Source organism: Arachis stenosperma, chromosome 4 (assembly GCF_014773155.1).
Source record: "Arachis stenosperma cultivar V10309 chromosome 4, arast.V10309.gnm1.PFL2, whole genome shotgun sequence".
NCBI classification, from domain to species: Eukaryota; Viridiplantae; Streptophyta; class Magnoliopsida; order Fabales; family Fabaceae; genus Arachis; species Arachis stenosperma.
This window is the reverse complement of record NC_080380.1, coordinates 6,023,002-6,046,900: the sequence shown is the minus strand read 5'-3', so window position 1 is coordinate 6,046,900 and position 23,899 is coordinate 6,023,002.

Below are 23,899 nucleotides of genomic sequence, written 5' to 3'. Positions count from 1 at the left end.
AAAAATATATTATTCATCCTTTTTTATTTTTTCGATTTAGTAGTCATCCAATACTCAAATACTTAGTTGCTTTTATTAATTTATTTATTGATATATCTAATCAAGTTATCTATATTAGTAATTTAATAGTGTATAGTTAGATATTTTTTTGATAAAAAAAAGGTTCAAAATTTATAGGCAGCAAAACGCTGCCCTTCCACTCACTGAGGCAATTAGCAAGCCCTAAGTGCATCCTCCCATGCCAGAGCTAGCATTGCAGAGTCCAGAGTGCCGTTTCAATCTCATCGAGCTCCAGAGCGCCCCTCACCTCCGTGCAGCCACCGCCTCGTGCCGCCGCCATTGTTCGTTCAAACAGCTACCGTCTGCGCGCCACTTCCCCTCGATCGCGCAACAGCCATCGCAATCTTCAAAGCCTCCATCGCGCGCCAGCCATCGCAATCTTCGAAGCCAGCGTTTACTCCAGGACTCTTGCATGCTCTGTCTCACTCGGTGTTTCTGTCTCCGTTGGTCACTCGGTGTCTCTGTCTCTGTCTCTCGGTGTCTCTGTCCCTCTCTTCAACCCCAGTCTCTTGCATGTTCTCTAGGTAATTTTTTTTGTTAACTATCAATTTATGATTGAACTCTGATATAGTGAAGCTCTGTGAACTCTTATATCGTTAAGCTATGTCAACTCTGAATCTATGATTTACTGAAATAGTGAAGCTCTGTGAACTCTGATTCAAGTGATTCAGCTGTGAATTGATATGGTGATATAGTGATTGAATATTTTTTTTCTCAACTGTGAAGTGTGAACTGATACACTGATATGGTGATGTAGTTTGGGATTAATTTTGGGGAAATTGATATATTGATATAGTGATATAGTTTTGGGATTAATATTGTTTAGTCAACAATAAACCAGCTCTTTTTCACCGGTCAGTGCTGTTCCCCCTCTTCCTTAGGATCTGCTCTGCTGCTCTGTTCTAGGCTTCTAGATTTCTTTGTTATTGGAATTTGATTTTATTTCTGGTTAGGATTGGTGATCTGAATCTTTTATTTGAAAATTATTTGTTGGTTCTTTGATTTTCAAGTTGCTTGCTGCTTCAATTTGAGGGGATTCTGAATTTTGGTTTAAACTGTGATTGAAGGTTCTTTGGTTTGGGTATTCTTCACTTTCCTGAAAGGTTAGCTTTTAATTTGTTGAGATCAAATTATTGTTTTCAATCTTGGTGATTTTTAGATATTCTTTTTAGTTGCTTTCTTTTTAAGTTTTTGAATTGGTGTTATTGTGTTGTTGCTGTGATTTAAATGTTCTTTTTGATTCTTTCTTTTTCTCGAATGCGCAGTTAATTCTTGATTGATTGGCTTTGCTCACTGATTATATTTGATGATAAATTTTAGATTTATAACTCTATTACTGCTTTATTATCTGTTTGTATAGTTAAATTTTATTAAAGTTTCTTGAATTTGCAGTGTGTAACTGATTCAAAGTTTTTTGAGTTTTGTTCATTGTTTGGTTGCACTGTCCCCGCTCTGGATCTCTGCTGACTTGCTTCCCCTCCTCTGTGCTGGATTTTTTTTGTTTCATCTATTGTGTTTTTGTTTCAGGTCCTGTTGTGTTTGTTGTGTGATACTATCAATTTGTTTTACTTTTTGATTTTACTAATTCAGATGTCTGGAGTGTTAGTGTTGATATTTTCTTATCTTATTTGTTATCAGTTTTAATGTTTTCTTTGGGGCTTTTGTTTGTATGTGAAATTTCTAAAATATCTTCAATTTCCTAACTGATTTAAGGTACTAGAAATTGCATGCTTTAAAGTTTCTCAAATAAATTTCTACTCATAAGAAGGTCCCAAATTTCTGTATAATTTATTCTTACTTTTGGTTAACGATTTTGGATCCTTTCTCCCGGGAGTGAAAATTAAAAAATTGTGTTTGACTCTGTGTTCTCGCCTTTATTTTGTTGTTTCTATATTTTATTCTGAGCTGAAAATGCTGCAATAATTACAATACACTTTCTCTTTTGTTGTATGTAGATTTTATCTCGAGGTGAAAATGCTGCAATAGTTACAATAACACAAAGTGTAGTATTTGTGAGTTCAAATCAGTTTAACATAAAATTTGTGGCTTTGATTAGTCACTTTCTCTTTTTTTTTGTTAATCTCTTTTTAGCAAGTTAATTAATTCAGTTTCAGTGAGGTTGTATTGTCTGTGTGAAGTTCCATAATTTTGGTATTACTATGTTTTATCGAGTAAGAAAAAATATTATGCAGATAATCCTAAACATTTCTAAGAGTAAAAAAAAATAAACCTGTAACTATAATTTTTTGATATTCATTCTGGTCTTTTATATTTTATTATTCACCTAATTTTTGTATATTCTCTTTTTTTTCTTTTTTGGTTGTTTGTATTTGTAATGCATATCCTGATTAACAAATTCATAATTCATGATTGTTTCTTTAGATTACTATTAGTAGTAGTTGTTAGCCTTCTTAAACTTCTCAACATTATAATTAAAATTTAGTAGAAATTTAATTTACTATAATAAATAATGATATTTTTGTTGCTGTCTCTCTTCTTTTGTTTTGTGAATGATTGCTGTTCTTTCTTTATGTTTGTTCTTTAAGTTTCTTTATTCAATTTTATCACTTGTTTTTCTTGAATTTGTTGAAATATGCTGTTAGGATTTACTTTATTATAATGTTCTCTTTTGCAGTAGGAGACAACATCCTTTATTTCTTCTTGAATCTTTATATGAAGCCTCTCTATTTGATAAGTCTGAATGGTCATGGATACTAATAGAGAAGATCCAAACAGGTATAGTTTGTTATTTTTTTTTTCGTATATTTATCCAGTTGTTTTCTTGGTTAAAAGTGTCGGTCTTAAATTATAATCGTGCCTTTATATGCTAATAGGAGGTTTTTAGCAACCCAGGTATATTGGCCCAGCGGAAAAGAACTGGTTTTCAGATTTTGTGATTTCAGTTAGCAGGTAACGAAATATAATGGTGAATGTGCAGTTTTGTGCGGTAGTATCAATCTGAATTAATTAGATTACTGATTTGGCTTGATGTTCTTTAATTTGTTATTTTCTACTATTTTCTGCATGTGTGAGACTGATTTCTTTGCCCCTTTGTTGCTTTTCTATGGATATTTTTTTTTTAAATTCATTGAGCTGTTTACTGAACTAGAATTTTCTCAGTTATTTATTCTAAAGTTTGCTTCTCATTATAATGTTACTTCATTTCCGTGATTATTGTTCTCTTGTGTTGCTTAGTTGGTAATAATAGTAGATTTAAAATACCTCTATTTGCTAACTCATTAGGTAAAATTATGTGAAGCTTTTTTAGCATGTTTTGTTACACGAGTTAACTTTGGAAAGAAATTTGATTATAGGGTGATAGAGCTCTTCCCTCAAATTTTGTTTCAACTCATGGGGAAGGATTCGGTCCAATATTCTATGTCATTGACGAGTTAGATAATTGTTTATTGCTGGAGGTGATCAGAAAGAATGATTAGTTGCTGATAACTGAGAACTCATTTGAACTGATTAGAACTTTCTATCTTATTGATAGACCGGCATGTGTTCAATTTAGGTATGTTGGTTTTGGAATTTTTTTTATTTCATTGTTCGATGAGGACAACCAACCCATCCAAGTTCACCTTGATCCTGATTGCTATGTTCCTGAGCTAATGGACCCAGAGACACTTGATAATGTGTCAAGAGTCTTCCACATAAAGTATACCAGGATGGAAGAAGACTCATCAGCTGATGTGATTGTTCTATCTGGGTCTGAACCATCAGATGAACAGTTTTCATCAGATGGTGATGAAGAGAATGATCAACATGGGCCATTGGTGGGGGATAATCCAGATGATGTGATAGATTTGTCTAGTGACAGCAGTTTATCATTGGAAGTTGTTGAACAGATTAACGCGTCAAATGAATTGGCTGAACCTAGGTAATGCTACATGTAACTATTTTCCTTTCTTTTGTACTTTAATATCATTTGATAGGTTTCTATTTTTTATTGTCGTGACTAAGGTTCATATTATCTTGAATTAGATATGCTCCAGAGGTTTCTTATGAAAAGAAACTCACAGCTTCGGATGTTGGACAATCTAGATTGGTAACTTGATCTTAAAGAGTGTTTTCTTTTTTTTTTTCCCTGCAAACTTATTGGATGTTCTTTCTAAATCTGTTATTCATTGTGTATGAAAATATTATGTTTATATTAACTATGAATTATTCGTTGCAGTATTTGGCTTCAAAATTTGCTGTGTATCTTAAACCATCTGGAGATGGTTCCATTTGGACGATCACTGGTCCAAATTTCAATCTTGAGAAGAATGTGTTCTTTTTTCAGTTAGTGAATAGTGGAGGAAGACGTACAGAATGGAAATTTGGAGTCGGGTGGAGTGAATGTTGTAGAAGATACAATTTAAAGGAGGGTGACAGCATCACTTTGAAACTCAGCTCGATAAGTAACCGTCATATAGAGTTATCGATTCAGCGTTGTTAGCCCTCCTATGTATAACTGTATTTGATGGATATTTTGAATTATATGTTAAGTTGTCTTGGACATCTTTTATTTTTTGTTTAATGAACAAATTTATATATGTTGTGTATATTTTGTTTTGCTAACAGTAAGTATCCTGACGTTATGTGTTCTTAAGATATTATGTAATAGTAAACTACATTTCTATTGTACTTTTTTTATCTGCTTTTTTTTTTTGTATTTAGCAATTGTTTGAATATTATTATCTTACAAAATCTGTCATATATTTATTGACATATTGAATAATTGTTGTAATCTATTTTTTTATTTTAGTCTAATGATAATTTTGTAATTATTCAAAGTTAATACAACAGATTTATTTTTATAGAATATATTTTAGTTATATTCTTAGTATTTTCTTTTTAAAAAGGTTTAGATTTCGTGAATCCCGTGCATTGCACGGGTTATCACGCTAGTTATATATAATTGAAACGGTGAGCAATGTAATTAGAACACTTATTAACAAAATTCAATAAATATAAGTAAAATCTTAAATAAATAAGAATTTAGATATTTAGAAGAGAAAAAAACTTGAAAGCTGTAGGCTGTATTCAGTGACGGATTCAGAAAATTTTAACAGTGGGGGCAAATATATATAGTATGATAATTTTTACAATTGTATTATAATATTGTAATTTATAAAATATAATTACTTTTTAAATTATCTAACCAACAAATTATTAAAGATAATTTTATGTTTAAGATTTCAAAATTTTAGAGGGTTTTAATAAATCCAATATTACAGCACCTAATGTATGATTTTAGAGGTAAATTTTTTATTTTTTCAACCAATCAAAAGGCTAAAATTACTATTCAATCTTATTTCAAATATGAAAATGTCTACAAAAGTTGCCAGTAACCTATATTAGTTTGTTGTGGGGGCAAAATTAATTTTGTGCTGGAGGCAACTAACTTATATTATCAAGAACTATTAACAAATTTTCAAATTTTCTCTAGGGGCACTTGCCCCCACTACTTCAAGAGTAGATCCGTCCCTGGCTGTATTGCTGTAATAGTGTTGTATGGGTTTCAATTACAAGTTAATGCACATTCAACGCCACGTCAAGAATTATATAGATTTATACGTAAATTAGCTAAAGTCGCTTGGATATCTATTAAGCTCTCTCTTGATTCAATATATCTATTATTGTGAAAATAACGTTAAATGTATTCTTACAATTGTTAACACTTATTTCATATATAAATGATGTTATTTAAACAAAAAATGTCTATCTCAACGTGTTTTCACTCTTAAATAATTAACAAAATAACAAAAAAAGACGGTAAGTAGTTGCGTTGCCGTTTATCTGCATCCCAAATGTAAAGATTCAAATATAGATTTTGGATTTCAGATAATAAACTATTTACTATATATTTGCTAGTGTTAGTTTGTCTGTATATTTATTTTCACTCTAATTTTGGCACACACACAAATTATTCTTCTCTATTGACTATATAGATATATAAAAGAATGAATAATAATAAGCATAAAATAAATAAGAGTCAACCAATCATATGGATAAAAAGAAGTTAACAATATATGTAATGGTAGGTAATGTTTCAATAATATCTCATCTCACACACGACAATAATTGTCGTCTTTATACGAAATGTTTTGTATTATTTATGCGTTCGGTTCCTGCTCCCATCGTTCTGCCTTTCGTCTTCCATAGTAAATTGTAACGTAATTTTAAACTTTAGCTAAATCAATTAATGAGAAAAAAAGAAATGTAAAAAATTATTTTTGATATTATTTTTATAAAAATATTATTTGTACATCAAAATCAGCTATTAAAATCAGCCACTAATATATTTATATATAAATATATATGTAATTTAATTTATTTTTAATATATATTTATATTCTAATATGTATTTTATACTAATAATTAATTTTAATAGTTAATTTTATTGTACACGTAATATAATTTTTATTTTTAACGAGACATTTGTGGTGTATTTGTTTGAGGTGAAAATGAGAGGAAGGAAAAGGAAGTGAAAGAAATAGGAAGAAAAATAGTTATTTTTCTTTGTTTAGTTGAGAAGAGAAATGGAAGAGAAAGAAAATGGATGGAAAAATTTTGGTGGAACCCACCAATTTTTTTTTCTTCCAAATGAAAAGAAAATAAAAACAAAAAACTCATTTTCTTTTTCTACTTTTAATATTATCCCTTTATTTTTTTTAATATATTTTATAATATAAAGATAAAATTATCTTTTTATAATATTTTTTTATTTTCTTTTTATTTAAATACATCTAAAAAAATAAAAATTTATTTAATTTCTGTTTTTATTTTTTTATTTTTTTTCTAACCAAACATAAACTTGAAGAGAGAGGGGGAAGGGGGTTGAAATGGTGATTGATTGAGTGGTGAAATGCGTCCAATGAAGAGCGAGCCCACAGTCCACGTGGGTACTTACGGCCTTGAGTAGCAGCCTTTCATAGCCCAACACGTGTCCGATTTGAGTGGGAATGGGTCCCACAGATTATGTCTGCATCAGCGCGTGGCTTCTAGCCTGTTAATTTCGTTCTTTCTTTCTTTCGTAGATAACGATGACAACGACCCTGAATTTAAACTGACCAATTCATAACTTCATAATTCATTTTTGCGAACCAGTTAACAGTTAACACCATAATCAAATCATGATTACACTGCAGTCCGCAGATAACCCAATCTACTACTTCACTCCACTCCACTATTGTCTGACGCAATCAAATCCAATGGAAAATAATTAAAGAAAAATGATATTTCTATATATTTTTAATATAAAAATGATGGTCATGATAGTGATAGAAAAGGACAATTAGGTTAAGAACGCCCAACTATCCTTTTTGAGTCTTTAGTAACATATAATTTATTATTCGCTTATGTTCATAGTATTTTTTTAAATTTATATAATATTAAATTAATATATTAATATAATTAAATACAATATTGAAAAAAAATGAACTTTTTAATCTCATACTCCGATTCTTTTTTTTTTTTAATGATTAATTTGCTTTGAATAACTTATTTTTATAATTAATGATATTTCTTTTGAAGTATACTTGTACCGCTACTATTGTTACTATTTGTCCAAGAGGAGGAATTGTTGTCGTATTCTAAAGTGAAAACCAAGGAACATTATAATACAAAATTTTCTTTGTCAATCAATAATAAGAAAAGGAAAAGGTTTCACAATGACATAGGGCCAAGCCCAGTACAAAGCCGAAAGCTGTACCAAAATGGCGATGATGATAGCTTAAACTCACTCTCCCTGGTTCTGTTATGAATGTGCGGCTTTGGGTGTTGCTTTCCTCGGTCGTGCTTTTCGGGCAGCTCAGCCTAGGGTACAGTAACTGCCATCTTTTACCCTATTATTGATTGCCGAGTTCTGACAAATTTATTTGGGCCTTAGATTGTGGAGTGCCCAGGAAGTGGGCCCATACCAAACACAAGTTTCATTGTCCAGGCCCCACTTTAAGTGGTTGCATTTGCACCAGTGGGTCCTTTGGACTTTGGTTGGGACCCATTCACTTCCACCAAGCATCCTATGCTTTCAATCCCTCTATTATCCGTTAATTTTCATCATCATATATTCATATCCATCTAGCTATTTCTCCTTTTTTTTTTCTATTGCATCATATCTTATATATGTACTTATATTATATTATAAAGGTTTAATTACTCTATAGTTTTATAAAATTTTTAATTAGGTTTTTATATTTTTTCTTAATTAGATTTTTGTATCAAATTTTATTTTTAATTAGGTCTCTCTTAATAGTAATTGGCTTAATAGTATAGAGATCTAATTAAAAAAAAATATTAGTGCAAGAACCAAAATAAAAGAAAAAAAAATATAAGGACTCAATTGAAAAAAATAGTGCAGAGACCTAATTAAAAAGAAAAAAAATATAGTGACCTAATTAAAAATTATACAAAACTATAAGAACCAACAGAATAATTAAACCTATTATAAATTACTAGGGGTGCAATTGAGTGAAGTTAATAACCAATTCGAGTTCGATTTTAACCGTTTAATAAGTTTGTGACTTAAGTTTAAGTTTGAATTTGAGCTTAGATATTAAATAAATTGATATTAGAGTTTGATAAATTTAACTCACTAATTCATAGTTTAACTCAGATTCTGTTATATGATAGATTGGTGTGTTATGTTAGAAGGCAGAGGCAGTGAAATTTGTTTAATGGTTTTTCATTGAATGAGGGAGCAAAATTGGGTTTGGCGGCTGATAATGGATGGTCCACTTGTTTTAAAATAATCCCACATCTTAGGAAACTATCCCCTTGTTAGTGGAATGATTCATAGGCAGAATAAGAATCACCCAAATTACAGGACTTGTCCCACAACTCCGTTAGTTGTCCTCTGCCACACTACAACTTCGCTTCTGTCAGCCAATGTGTTTTCCATATATCTTAATTATTCTCTTTCTTACAATACTTTTGCTTTGCTAATACTACATATATATATTGTCTAAACTACTAATTATAGCTAGGTGGCTCATTTTAATTCGCCACAATCAGGATATCAGAGAATCAGAATCTCATTTAATTTGTTGTGTAAGGCACCAGCAATAATAATGTAACAATGATATTAAAAAATAAAAGAAAAGAAAAAAAAGACATATGGTTTTTCATGTGATTCCCATGCTTTTCCAGATGGGTTGGATATACTTGTTTTGTGACAGATTTAGATTTAGATTAAATGTACCATGGTATTATTTTGGAAAAGTTCTGTCAATATTTTTTGCGATCAATTGAACAATGATTATGGTACCGGTGAATAATCTAAGAGAATTATTATTATTACAATGCTAGGAATCAAGATAGTTTCAACAAAAAATTAGCCAAATGCTTCTGAATGAATCTAAAACCTTTATTGTGGATTGTGCTTATGCTAGGCGTTAAGATGTTTCTTTTCTTTGTAAATTGGATGGTTTTGAATTATCTGATTTATTATGTTTTAGGTATTTGGAGAAAGAATGAGGGTGAAAAAACGGAAGCTAATTGAATTAGTTTCCGTGATTTACGTTACAATGATATTAAACGTATCTTCTTCTAATTTGAATGTGATAAAATATTTAATAATCAATATTTTAAATCATAAATAAATAAAACTAAATATTATATTTATAATTAATTAAATTGTTTTATTCTTGGCTGATTTGGAGTTGTTCTATATATTTTTTCTTATTATTATTATTTTTTTGGTTGGTAGATGAAAAGAGATGAAGGAGCACATTGTAACAGGGAAACCCTATTTGCTAAATAAAATCTCAAGAGAGATACTAAATGATAAACTTAATTAAACTATATATATGCAAAAATTTATGGCAATCTAATTATCAAAGGTCCCCTCTTCCTTAAAGAAAGGCCACATGCCTTGCAAAGCAAGTATCTTTCCTTGCCCCCCTCAAAGGCACATTTCATTAATTATTTTTTCTTTAGTAATGAAGAAAATAAAATAATTGATGATGGAATAAATTTGAAGTGGCATTTGACAGAAAAAAGAAAGAATAACAATAGATATATACTTCTAGTATATACTTGTTGAAAAAGATGTAATAAAATTAGATAAAATAGTGAACAATCCTATAAGACATGACTTGAAGCTGCAATTTCTAAATGAATATGAAAAGATTATGTCATTTGAATTATAATTCATTGACAAAATTAACTTTAACAAATTAAAAGCTTTTAAAAAGTTAAAATTATTTTATCAAATGAGTCTAAAGTCTAAACGTAGCATGTGACATCATATCAAATGGTCTAAAACTATTGTTTATTTGTTTCTACCTTAGCTTGGTACCCTGCCACTACTCTAGCTATGCTTCCACTAACAACTATAGTCCCTTCCTATTCACTCATATCATATGTCATAATTTTCCATAAATCATCAATTGTTTTTGTTTATATTAGATCGATAATACTAGAGAAATAGTATCTAAAGTTACTTTATATAATATCTATAATTTTTAATTAGCTTATGAATGTCACAAGAGAAATAAAATGGTGTCTTTAGTTAACATCCCCTTAAAAAAAAAAAAGCAAAAATTGAAATAAAGAGAAATTCTATGGGGATAATTCGGTTCCCCATCTTTCTTCACATTGGTTCTTGGATTATTGTAGATATTTTATAATTAAATCTATGCATGCATCCAAATTCATGGCATTATAGTTATTGGGAAAATGTTTGTTGAACTTCCAAATTATATACTCTAATCCAATACTCATTTTATCATCATTGGATTTTAGTGTGAGACCTTTTTTTTAATCAAACAACTGACAATCTAATTAATCCAACATCACTTGTTGATTAAGTCTTATAAAAGAAGTAAAAGTTTTTTAAAAACTTTTATATATATATATATATATTTTCATTTTTACCGCTTAAATTGTTGGATTTTTTTCTTTTTTTTGTGAGGTCCAAATCCAATATTTTGAAGGTGTTTCTTTGTACTTATTGTGCCACAATCCTAATTAGATTTTAGGATCAATTTGAGAGAAAGAGATTAGCCACCAAAGAAAGAAAGAAGAGAAAAATAAAATTCCTATTGTTTTTATTAGGGGTGTCCATGGATCGGATTCGATCCGCATATCCGCGGTGTTTATCCGAATCCGATCCGAAAATTGCGGATATGGATCCGATCCGCAAGACTTTCGGATCGGATCGGATCGGATCGGATCCGCACACTAATCGGATCGGATTGCGGATTTTGTGTTGGTATCCGCAAAATTAAAGAAATAAATAAATAAATATTCTTTTTATGTTTTATTTCAATTAATAATTATCATATATGTTATATTATTTTAATTTATTATTTAAAAAAAGTATGTTTAATATTATTTTAAGAGTAAACATATTTAAAAGAATAGAAAAAATGAATTTTATTGATTTTTTTTAATTAAAATAAGCCTTTAAAAATATTTTTGTGTTTTGCGGATATATCCGATATCCGATCCGATCCGATCCGCAAATGTGCGGATCGGATCGGATCGGATCCAACCTTAAAAGTTGCGGATATTGGATCCGATCCGATCCGATGATTTTAATGCGGATCGGATCGAATTTTTGGCCATATCCGATCCGATCCGATCCGCGGACACCCCTAGTTTTTATACAAAGCAATCAATTTCAAATGGCAGTTTCTCATTCGTTCACCGTTTTGTTAGTGTTGCAAGTGTGAGGAGTGTTGAAGTTAGTCTACATCAAAGAAAACAAGAAAAAGTGAGGAGTTTATAAAATAGGAGACTCATTAACTTGACACTTTAAGATTTTAAGTTGGATGCAATATCTTCTCATCTTATATTCTCTCGCTTAATTCCTCTCCAAAATTTTTTCGATGGTTGAGAACTCTCCACGGTGCCCCAACACAAATTTTTCCAAAATTTTATGTTGGATGCAATATTATTATCATCTTAAGCAATTTTACATTGGTGTGAGCCCCTTTCATACTTAAATTTTTATTTTCTACAATTAATTATTGTCAAGTATTAATATTCATATTTTTTAGATGTTAAAACAATAATATTGATATAATAGTTTCATGCACTATTTAGAGAGGCAACATCTCATGCTTTTGATATCACAATCTATAAAACGAAACGTTTAGCTATTAATTAGTGCTAGGCCATTATTCTTGCTCTTACCAAACATAGCTAATAAGATGAGTCCCTTTCAATGGAGACCACCACAACCATCTCCATCCTATGCTAATTAATTAATTTGTGAGAACAAAATTGTAATTTGGTGACAGTAATAACAGCTACCACTAACATAGTGGTGGTGCAGATGGTTCTATCATATTTGTATTGGGATAATAATTATGTTCAGGGTCCAATCCATTCTCATGGTCTCTAGTGCAAAATTGGGAGATTATTCCCAATAATAAGTATGACAACAATTTAATTTATCATGCATCAAATCATTTGTTATTCTTTTATGTATTATTCAATAAAAAATTAATAAATTAAATATTTATTATTATTATAATAATAAATTTTTAAATTTAATTAAAAATTTTATTTTATTAATTTTTTAATTAAATAATACATATAACAACAATAAATTATTTAACACATCACAAATTAAATTATGACCGTACTTATTATTCCAACCATTTGTACAAGGAGATAGACCTAGCTTGGACAACATATATATAATTAGAAAGTTTTTAAATATATTCGAAACATCGGTATTTTATAATCTTAATCGTTGAATTTAATTAATATATATTATATATATTTTTTATAATTGAGATCAACAATTAAAATTATTATAACACTAGTGTACCTAGTATATTTGAAATTCTTCCTATATAATTAACTGGCTCTCTTGAATTTTCATTTTCAGGCTGATGAGGAGCTGGGACACCCTATTTGTGCTCATCTGCATCCACTTGTTGTTTCCTTTCATCATTCATCAATTTTATTTATGGACCCGTTTTCTTTTTTGCATATAAACTAATAATATCTACTCGTTACTTTTCAATGGAAAGTTGAGAATCAGCTGGAAACTGGAAATGTACGGAAGATCAACTGAGTGAACAACTTTAGTGATAATTTGATTTACCCTTCAATTTCAATTATTTCTGTTTAGTTTGAAGCTTACTTCAAAAAATACTCTATGTTTTGCTTTGTATTGTATGTTATTGAGTCCATATATCACTTTTATATCATTTTATTTAATATAAAATATATTATGTGTACTAAAATTAAATACTACATAAGATATTATATGTAGCTGTGTATATTAATATATACTAATTCACATATTTTTCTAATAAAATAATTAATTACCATATATAATAATAAAAAATACATAATAGATTAATTAAATTTGCAATAGATCAATAATTAAACTTAAAATTTATAATAGTATGTAAAAAATTTGATGGACAAATATATATTTTTATATGTGGTAGCTGATTGCACTACTAGAATATTAGCATTAGCGACAAATTTTTGGGACCTATTTTTTCTGTTGCTAATTAGCAATGGATTTAACCGAAATAGCAATGAATTAATTTTTTTTTTTTTTTACTAAAGATAAAATTGAGACTCGAATTTGTGATCTTTAGATAAATATGGAGAGACTATACTATTTGAGCTATAACTCATTGAATAACAACAAATTAATTGAAAGGCGAAATTTGACCGAAATTATTGGAAACATTAGAGATGTTAAATTAAGGACATATTTGCGGAAAAATCTAATGCTAATCAGTAAAATAAAAACAATACTTCGCTAAAAATTAGAGACAAATTTTTAAATTGGTGCTAATTTTTTGTATGCATATATAGCATAATCGGATTTAACATAATATTTCTCTTATCTGAATTCTACATCTGATCTTATCTAGTATTAGATAAATATATGTATGATGTATGACGCATGAGATTCAAATACAATTAACTAATTAACACAATTTTATTGATGATTATGGTTATTTCCTTCTTATTAGGACCCACTTTATGTATTCCTCCTTATTTTAGCTTCTTTTCGTACAAATTTCATTCTAAAACACTACCCCAAATTTTATATATTTTAAAACTTGTCAAAATAAATCCATATATCCTTATATTTTTATGTTTCTATTTTGAGATAAATACCAAATAAATTCCATGCATTCATCTCGCTGTCCAAAGTTCATCACCTCTTTTCTCTTTCGAGAAATGAAAAAGAAAAGATTTATTTTCCAACTCATATTTTTAAGTCCTAAAAAAAATGGTGCGTAATATAATGTAATCATTTTTCTTACAATAATATTTGTTTCTTCTGCTATTCAGAAGATACCTCACCGGAATTTATTAACAAAAAAAAAAAAAAGCAATTTAATTTGTCTTGTTGGTAAGAAATGCAAGGCATCTCAATCAACAATAATGGACGCATTAACAAATTCCAATTCCAATTGGCTATTGTGGCACATCAAAGAGAGCTACAGCGATTTTTACTCTACTTAATTTTTTATTAAAAAAAATTCAAATCAATGGCTAATAATTTAAGGTGCATTATTAATTATTTAACCCACAAATCATTCCCATTTGTTTAACTAGTCTACAGTCTAGACAGATTCCCCTTCCCATTAATTGTTTACTCTGAAACACGATTTCCCAAGAACCAGTTCACCACATATTATGTAATAATAAACAATAATTCCTAGCGAATCTTTACCCTTCCTAATTTATTGATAGTTTTTCCTTTTCTTTTCTTAAAATCTCAATCAACTACTCTCTTTTCTTGTGTATAATTTTTTTTATTAAAAAATTAATTCATCTAGACTATAATATATTCGCAAACTCATCAAGTATTTTTTTTAAAGAAATTCTTATATTGAAAGAATAAATATAAAAAACAAAATTTTAATTTAGTTAATATTAACTATTTTTTATTGTAAAATTAATTTTTAGAGAACATTTCACTTTTCTCCCTTTAAAGATGTTAAGATGGCATTTCCCTCCCTTCTATTTGTAAAATATATATTTTCCTCTCTTATAACTTTAAAAAAACCTTCTCTTTAATTCATTTTAAATTTTTGTGTTAACTAATGTTAACTTTATCCATTTTTTAAGAAAAATAAATTATTTTTTACAAAATATCCTTTAACAAATATTTTATTTTTTTGTCATTAAATTTTACTTACCAAAATATCCTTTAATAAATTATTTTTTATTGATTAAATTGTATTTTTACCAAAATATTTTATAAAAAATTTAATAATTAAATTATTTTTTTGAAGATACCCTTCAATAATCTTTTAATTATTAAATTATGATTTTACCCAAATTTTCATTAACAATAATTTTTATATTTTACTATTAATTTTTTGATATCAATATATATTATTTTAACATTAAATAAAAAAAATCTTGGTATGATTATTTTTCGATATTAATATATATTAATTGTTATATATATTAACAGTGGTAAGATTTTTTTATTTAATATTAAAATAATATATATTGATATCAAAAAATTTATAGTAAAATATAAAAATAATTCTTAACAAAAATTTTGGTTAAATCATAATTAAATAATTAAAAATGATTGAAGAGTATCTTAGAAAAATATAATTTAATATTAATTTTTTAAAAATATTTTGGTAAAAATATAATTTAACCAATAAAAAAAATAATTTATTAAAGAGTATTTTGGTAAGCAAAATTTAATGACAAAAAAATAAAATTTTAGTTAAAGGGTATTTTTGTAAAAAATAATTTATTTTTTCTTAAAAAATCAATAAAGTTAATATTAGTTAACACAAACAATTTAAAATGGAATAAACAAAAGATTTTTTAAAAGTTAGAAGGAAGGAAAATGTACATTTTATAAATAGGGAGAAAGAAAGTGTCATTTTAACATCTCTCATAAAAAGGGAGTGAAATTTTCTTTAATTTTTAACTCTCATTTTTTAGAAAAAATTAGAATTTACAGTTAAGATTTTGAATTTAAGATAAAAAAAATAATTTTAAAAATTATTTGATATTTTTATTGAAGAAAAATCGATTTTTTTAATTAAATTTATTAGAGATATATGTAATTATTATTCGTATATCTCCTTCCATCAATTTAAATTTTTGAAAGAACCGATTTCACGACAAAACTCATCAACAAATAAATATCACAGAAAGAAAAAAAAAAGTTTTTAAGTTTATTACTTCTTTAACTAAGCGTCCCAAATCTATTGACTATTTCCCCCCACCTATTCCAAGTTTCCAACTAGATTGCCTTTTCATGTACAATTATTACATGTTTCTTGTTCCCCCTATACTATATATATATAAGTGGGCTAGCTATAAATAAATATATATAGTTGTGAAGCGTGGTTAATTCATATTCTAATTTGTGCAAAGTTGTTATGTGAAATTTTCTATAGAAGCAATTATTCTAATAAACTTGAGAGCTAGGTCCTTTGGTTGTTTATGATATATGATATATATGACAGAAAAAGCCAAGAAGTAGAGCTAGTTGGGAATTAAATGTGTAGAAATGTAATGCTATGAAATTATGTATAATGTTGTTGAAGTTATTATTGTATGTACGTGTTGCACATGCAGGCGTGTGTGAGGCACAGGGTTACCCACCGACCCAGAGAGAGGCATCAACGTTGTTTCAACTTTCATGGGTAACAAACATAGCTATTTCTGAGATTTAATAATTATCAATACCATATAGTTTGGTACAATGTCACTTTCAATTATGTATTATGTGTATGTGTAGCTGCGTCAGCTAACAGTTTCCATCATTTTTCTGTTGCTGTCACAGTTTACAGAAATTAAACCACTACTCATTTATATATATTCCTATACAATTCAATATAGAGCCATGAATTTCAAATGCACAATAAGTTTGACTAATAATAATAACGCATGTAGCCACTAGTATATATATGCTGGAGTGAATATCCCATTCGACCCTGACAATTATCTCGAAAAGATAATGAGGTCTTTAAAGAAAAAAAATACCCAACCCGATTTTTAATATTTTTTTTAGGACTGATTAGCTCCTGTGCCAAAAAAAGTAGCACAGGAGCTAATCCGTCTTATAAAAGCAAAGTTCAGAGACTGGGTTAGTATTTTTTTTGTCTAAAAGCCTTGTTATCTTTTGAGATAATTGTCAGTAGTTGTTTTGGATTTTTTTCTATATGCTATGTATAAATGTATAATTAAGTCACTCTTAATTATTATAACATAAAACATGATGATTAATATGCATTAAATATGTGTGAATGAGTGTTTTTTTAATCAAATTCTAATTAAGTTTTTAAATATTATTTATTTTTTCTTTTAATAACAGAAATATATAAATTTTATGAAAAATATAAATATTTTGAAAGAACACATAACTTTTTTTTCAAAAATAATAAAGTTTTAAACAATACATAGTAATTCTATATATAAATAACAGAATATAGAGAAGAAGAAAAAAAGAAGAAAAGAAAAAACAAAGAACAGAATAAATACAGAAAACATATATGCAACGTCAAACAAAAAAAGAAGAAGAAGAATAGAAAAATGTAAAAGAAAAAAGAATAATGCCATTTTTTTCTATGTAAATATTTTTTTTAGAGTAATTTGTAAAAGAAAAAAGAATAATGCCATTTTTTTCTATGTAAATATTTTTTTTAGAGTAATTAATTAAGGCTACGTTTGTTTTTAGAGACAGGACAGGACATGACACTGAAATGGAGACAATAGAACGGAGACACTAAAAATTATCTTTTGTGTATTGTGTTTGGATACCATGGACAAGACACTAATGTAATGTCTAGTATTACGTTTGGATACACATGGACAGACTAAAATATTATATGAAATGACTAAAATAGCCCTTGATTCCAAATTTTCTACATCAATACAAATTAATTTAATAAAAATGAGTACGTAGGAGTACAGACGGAACTTGAAAAAAATATTTGAAGAGATAAAAAATTTTAATAAAAAATATATTAGTATTATATTAAAATAAAATTTATAATATAATTATTTTATTTCAAAAATTTATTATTAATATGTAGGAATACATATGGTTAAGATTCAAAAAAATAAATTTGAATTTGATTAATAAAAATTTTGTTTAAGTTAAAAAGCCAAATTAATTTTAATAAAAAATTATTTTAAAAAAATCCATTTTTACATGAAAAAATAATTAGTTTTTGCATTTAAAGTATCTCTGAACAACGCAATAGAAATAAGAGGGGTAATAATGGAAAAAAGGAAAACAAAATTTATAAAATTGTCCGTGTCCACTCTTCCAAATTCCGTGTCCATCATTGTCCTTCGTGAAAGAGTGGACACAAAATTATAAAAAACCGTCCCGGAGACAATATGTCCACTGTCCATGTCTCTGCTTCCAAACACTTTTTAAACAAGTGTTGTCCATGTCTCCGTGTCCTGCCCCTGAAAACAAACGCTACCTAAGAGACTGATTGAACTATTTCAAAAACAAATAACCAGTATAGCATTAATTAAAATTTTATGGGTAATCAATATTTTTTTATAATTTTGCCTTAATTTTTTTTGTTTGTCTATGATATCTTCTAATTCAATAGGTTAAGAACTAATTCGTCACGAATCTATGTTTTTGTTACGGCCTGGCCCAAAAACCGCACGGGTCGGTCCGACCCGATCTCTACCCGACCCGGTCACGTGCCCTCCAACCGACCCGGACACCCCTGTACGGCTCACACGCGGCTGCAGGACAACGTCCTCGGAATATGGGCCTGTCCTCGTCTCGGGGCCCACTACTGACATGTATAAGGGGAAGATTGGCTCTTCCCCGAGGTACGTCACTTTCTACATCACTCCCCTGCTTGTACGATTTCTGACTTGAGCGTCGGAGTGTCTTTGCAGTGGCACCCCCCCTCGTCCTTTCACCAACTCAAGTGCTCGCCAGCTCGGCAGACCCTCGATCAGCGCACCCAGGACTAAGACACCCTCATCTATCCACCTTTGCATCTTCTGTCCACCCGACCTGTCAGGAGCCGACCAACGAACATTGGCGCCGTCTGTGGGGAAGTCTAAATGGAAGCTGTACTGGGTCTTGGCGACCAGGCCGGGCTGCCGGAGCGGAGGGGGCAGCCTCCGTCGCCTCGCAAGGGGGGCGGCGAAGGTCCCCCCATCGACGCACGGGGACACGACCATTCGGAGGAACAGGCGGCGATAGCGCCATAATAATTCAAGAGCTGCCCCGAGTCCAGAACCTGGAGCGCAGCTTGCCGACAGGGAGCGGGACGGACGCTCTACCGATCCGAGCTATACCCCGTCTCCCGAAGCGAGGAGGAGACTCTTACCGAAGCCGCCCGCGGACGGAGGCAGAGAGTTCGCGGGAGGAGTCACCCATAATGAGGAGACGAAATGACACATCATCTACTCCCGCAGACCGACCCATCGAGCGACAAGAGTCGCGAAGACGAAGAACACGACAACCTGTGATAATGGGCGCCACCCCCGTTCCACCGATCTATCCTCGAGGTCCGGCTGCTGAAACACTTCGACAAGCCAACGGACATGAGGTACGACGGAACTCAAGACCCTCTAAACACCTGACGGCCTTCGAGGCCAGGATGAATCTAGAGGGAGTAGGCGACGAAGTGAGATGCCGTGCCTTCCCGGTGACCTTAGCAGGACCAGCGATCAAATGGTTTAACGGCCTCCCTCAAGGTTCTATCTACAATTTCTCAGACATCAGTCGCGCATTCCTGGCCCAATTCACAACGCGAATAGCAAAGGCCAAGCATCCTATCAACCTTCTCGGGGTAACCCAAAGACAGGGAGAGCCGACCAGGAGGTACTTAGATCGGTTCAACGACGAATGCTTGGAAATCGACGGCTTAACCGATTCGGTGGCCAGTCTCTGCCTGACGAACGACCTCCTTAACGAGAACTTCCGAAAGCACCTTACAACGAAACCGGTTTGGACGATGCATGAAATCCAAACGGTGGCCAAAGAATACATAAACGATGAAGAAGTCAGCCGAGTCGTGGCTGCCAATAAGCGGCAGTCCGGTTACGGCCAGGCTCGTCAGTTCGGTGGCGACGGGGAAGGGCGAAAGAAAAGGCCAGGGAGGAGGCGCCAAACAAAGCACCTAGACCGTTCCCTCGAGTGGGGAAATTTACTAACTACACTCCACTCACCCTCCCCATCATGGAAGTCTACCAACAGATTGCGGAGAAAGGAATTCTCCCGAACCCCGACCACTCAAGGACCGCACAGGCGGAAACAAGAACCTTTATTGTGATTACCATAAGGGATATGGCCACCAAACGCAGGACTGTTTCGACTTGAAGGATGCATTGGAGCAAGCGATAAGGGAAGGAAAGCTGGCAGCGTTCTCCCATCTCATCAGCCAGAAGGCGTTATCGCGACCAGGACGAGGAGGCAAGACACGCCCGGTCAATTCGGCCCAGAAGATCAATGGTTCAGCGACGCCCCGGAAAACCCTCCCATGGTCATCACGGCCAGAGTAGGAACGGCCTCGTCAAACGGATCCTTGTCGACACTGGGGCCGACTCAAACATCATGTTCGAAACGTGTTCGACGCACTGGGGCTGAAGGATGCCGACCTGACGACCCACCAGCACGGGTTTCGGGTTAGGCGACCACTTCATCAAACCAGACGGAGTCATTTCCCTACCGATCTCGGTAGGACAGATGCAAGGCCGAAGGTCGGCGATGGCCGAATTCGTGATCCTCCGAGACCACAGCCTACAATATCATCTTGGGAAGGAAGACAATCAATGATTTTGAGGCCATAATCAACACCAAGCTACTAGTTATGAAGTTCGTCACCGATGATGGATCCATAGGGACCATAAGAGGAGACCTCGAGACGGCGGTCGCCTGACAACGCCAGCCTTTCCCTCAGAAAGAAGTCAAGGAAGCATCCGGCGTATCCTAGCCGACCTCATGCCAGAGTAGAGGACAACCCGAGGCCGGAACCAGAAGGGGACCTGGAGAAATTTAGCATCGGTGACGAAGGGGAAAGATTCACATTCGTTAACAAGAACCTCCCGCATGAGTTGAAGGAGCCTTTGATTGAAATGATAAGGCCACAAGGACCTGTTCGCATGGACGCCAGCCGACATGCCGGGCATTGATCCACAAATCATTTCACACCACCTAGCCGTCAAGCCGGAAGCACGCCCAGTGGCTCACGAAGGAGAAATGTCGGCGGAGAAGCAGAGGAGGTAGCCAAGCAAACGGCCGGCCTCCTAGAAGCAGGCTTCATACGAGAAGTGGACTACTCGACGTGGCTCTCAATGTGGTATTGGTGAAAAACACAATGGCAGATGGAGAATGTGCGTGGACTACTCTGACCTTAACAAAGCATGCCCCAAAGATTGCTTCCCTCTCCCCAACATAGATGCACTCGTCGACGCTGCGGCGGGGTACCGGTATCTGAGTTTCATGGACGCCTACTCCGGTTACAATCAGATACGATGCACCGACCAGACGAAGACAAAACGGCGTTCATAACGCCAGGAGGAACTTTCTGCTACAAGGTAATGCCGTTTGGCTTGAAAATGCAGGGGCGACATATCAAAGGCTGATGAACAGGATATTCCACGACCTCATAGGGAAAACGGTCGAAGTTTACGTGGACGACATCCTGGCAAAAACGACACGACCTGACGACCTCCTAAACGACCTGGCAAGTGTGTTTGCGTCCCTCCGTCAACATGGTATGAGGCTGAACCCCCTCAAGTGCGCCTTCGCCATGGAAGCCGGCAAGTTCCTAGGATTTAGATAACTCAGAGAGGGGTAGAAGCCAACCCGGAGAAATGCCAGGCAATACTTCAGATGAAGAGCCCGGGCTGTGTCAAGGACGTCCAGAGGTTGGCAGGGCGATTGACATCACTTTCCCGGTTTCTCGGGGCCTCGGCGACAAAGGCCCTGCCATTCTTCAACCTCATGAAGAAAGGGATGGCGTTTGAGTGGACACCCGCGTGCGAAGAAGCTTTTCAACACTTCAAGGAAATCCTAGCGGCACCTCCCGTTCTCGGGAAGCCAAGGGACGGGGAACCACTGTACCTATACCCGCTATAACAAGCGAAGCCCTGGCCGCAGTACTAGTGCGGGAGGACGGGAGGACCCAACAACCAGTCTACTTCATAAGCAGGGCCCTACAAGGAGCAGAGTTAAGATATAGCAAGTTGGAAAAGCTAGCCTTAGCACTCCTAACTTCCTCGAGAAGGTTAAAACAGTACTTCCAGAGTCACCAAGTGGTCGTCAGAACGGACCAAGGGATCCGACAAGTTCTCCAAAAACCCGACCTGGCGGGAAGAATGATGACTTGGTCCATCGAACTCTCTCAATATGACATACGGTATGAGCCCCGGCAAGCCATCAAGGCGCAGGCGATGGCGGATTTTTGGTTGAAGTAACAGGAGACCCAGGCGAGACATGGGTACACGATGGAAGCTCCATGTGGACGGAGCCTCCAACCAGACCTTCGGAGGAGCCGTGATCATCCTAGAAAGTCCAAACGGGGTCGTATACGAACAATCGGTCAGATTCGAGTTCCCCATCTCGAACAAAACAGCAAATACGAAGCCCTCATAGGAGGCTTGACCCTAGCAACAGAGGTCGGCGCAAAAAGGCTGGAAGTATGCAGCGATTCCCAAGTCGTCACTTCCCAAGTAAACGGCAGCTATCAAGCCAAGGACCCCTTGTTGCAGAAGTACTTGGAAAAGGTCAAAAGCTTGAGCCAAAGTTCGACGAGGTCACGGTCCAGCATGTACCCAGAGAAAAGAACACACGAGCAGACCTCCTATCAAAATTAGCCAGCACGAAGCCAGGGGAGGGAAACCGGTCTCTCATCCAAGCATGACAAGGGAACCTGCAATTGCACTACACATAACAACCCTAAGTCCTTCATGGCTAGACCCCATCACCAACTACCTAGAAACACGGCCAAGTCCCTGGTGATGAAAAGGATGCGGTGAAATTAAGGAGAGAAGCGGCCAAATACGCCGTCATACAAGGACAGCTGTTCAGAAAGGGCTCAGCCAGCCCCTACTGAAGTGCCTACACCCCGACCAAACGGACTACGTCCTCAGGGAAGTCCACGAGGGCTGCTGTGGGCACCACATCGGAGGAAAAGCCCTAGCAAGGAAGTTGATCCGAGCTGGGTACTACTGGCCGTCGATGATGGCAGATTCCAAAGAGTTTGTCAAAAAGTGCATAAAGTGCCAACAGAACGCCAACTTTGCCAAGGCACCGGCAAACGAGTTGAGCTTGCTGACGACCTCCGGCCATTCGCTCAATGGGGAATCGACCTCTTAGGGCCCTTCCCTGTCGGCCCTGGGCAGGTCAAATATCTCATAGTGGCAATTGATTACTATACCAAATGGATAGAAGCCGAACCATTGGCTAGCATATCCTCAGCCAATTGCAGAAAATTCATGTGGAGGCAGGTGATAACACGGTTCGGGATACCAGAAGTCTCATCTCGGACAACGGCACACAATTTGCTGACAAAAAGTTCACAGAATTTCTCAACGGCTTAGGTATAAGGCAAAGGTTCTCTTCGGTAGAACACCCTCGGACGAACGGACAAGTGGAGTCCGCCAACAAGGTTATCCTCTCAGGGCTAAAGAAGAGGTTGGACAACAAAAAGGGTGCTTGGGCCGACGAGCTAGCATCGGTCCTCTGGTCTTATCGAACAACCGAGCAATCCTCCACCAAGGAAACCCCTTTCCGACTAACGTACGGGGTGGATGCAGTAATACCCGTGGAGATCGGTGAACCAGCCCACGATTGCTTTTGAAAGGAGTAGAGGAAACTGTAGAAAAGGACCTGATAGAGGAAGCCCGAAATGGCCCACTTGACAGAAACGGCGCTAAAACAAAGAGTGGCGCT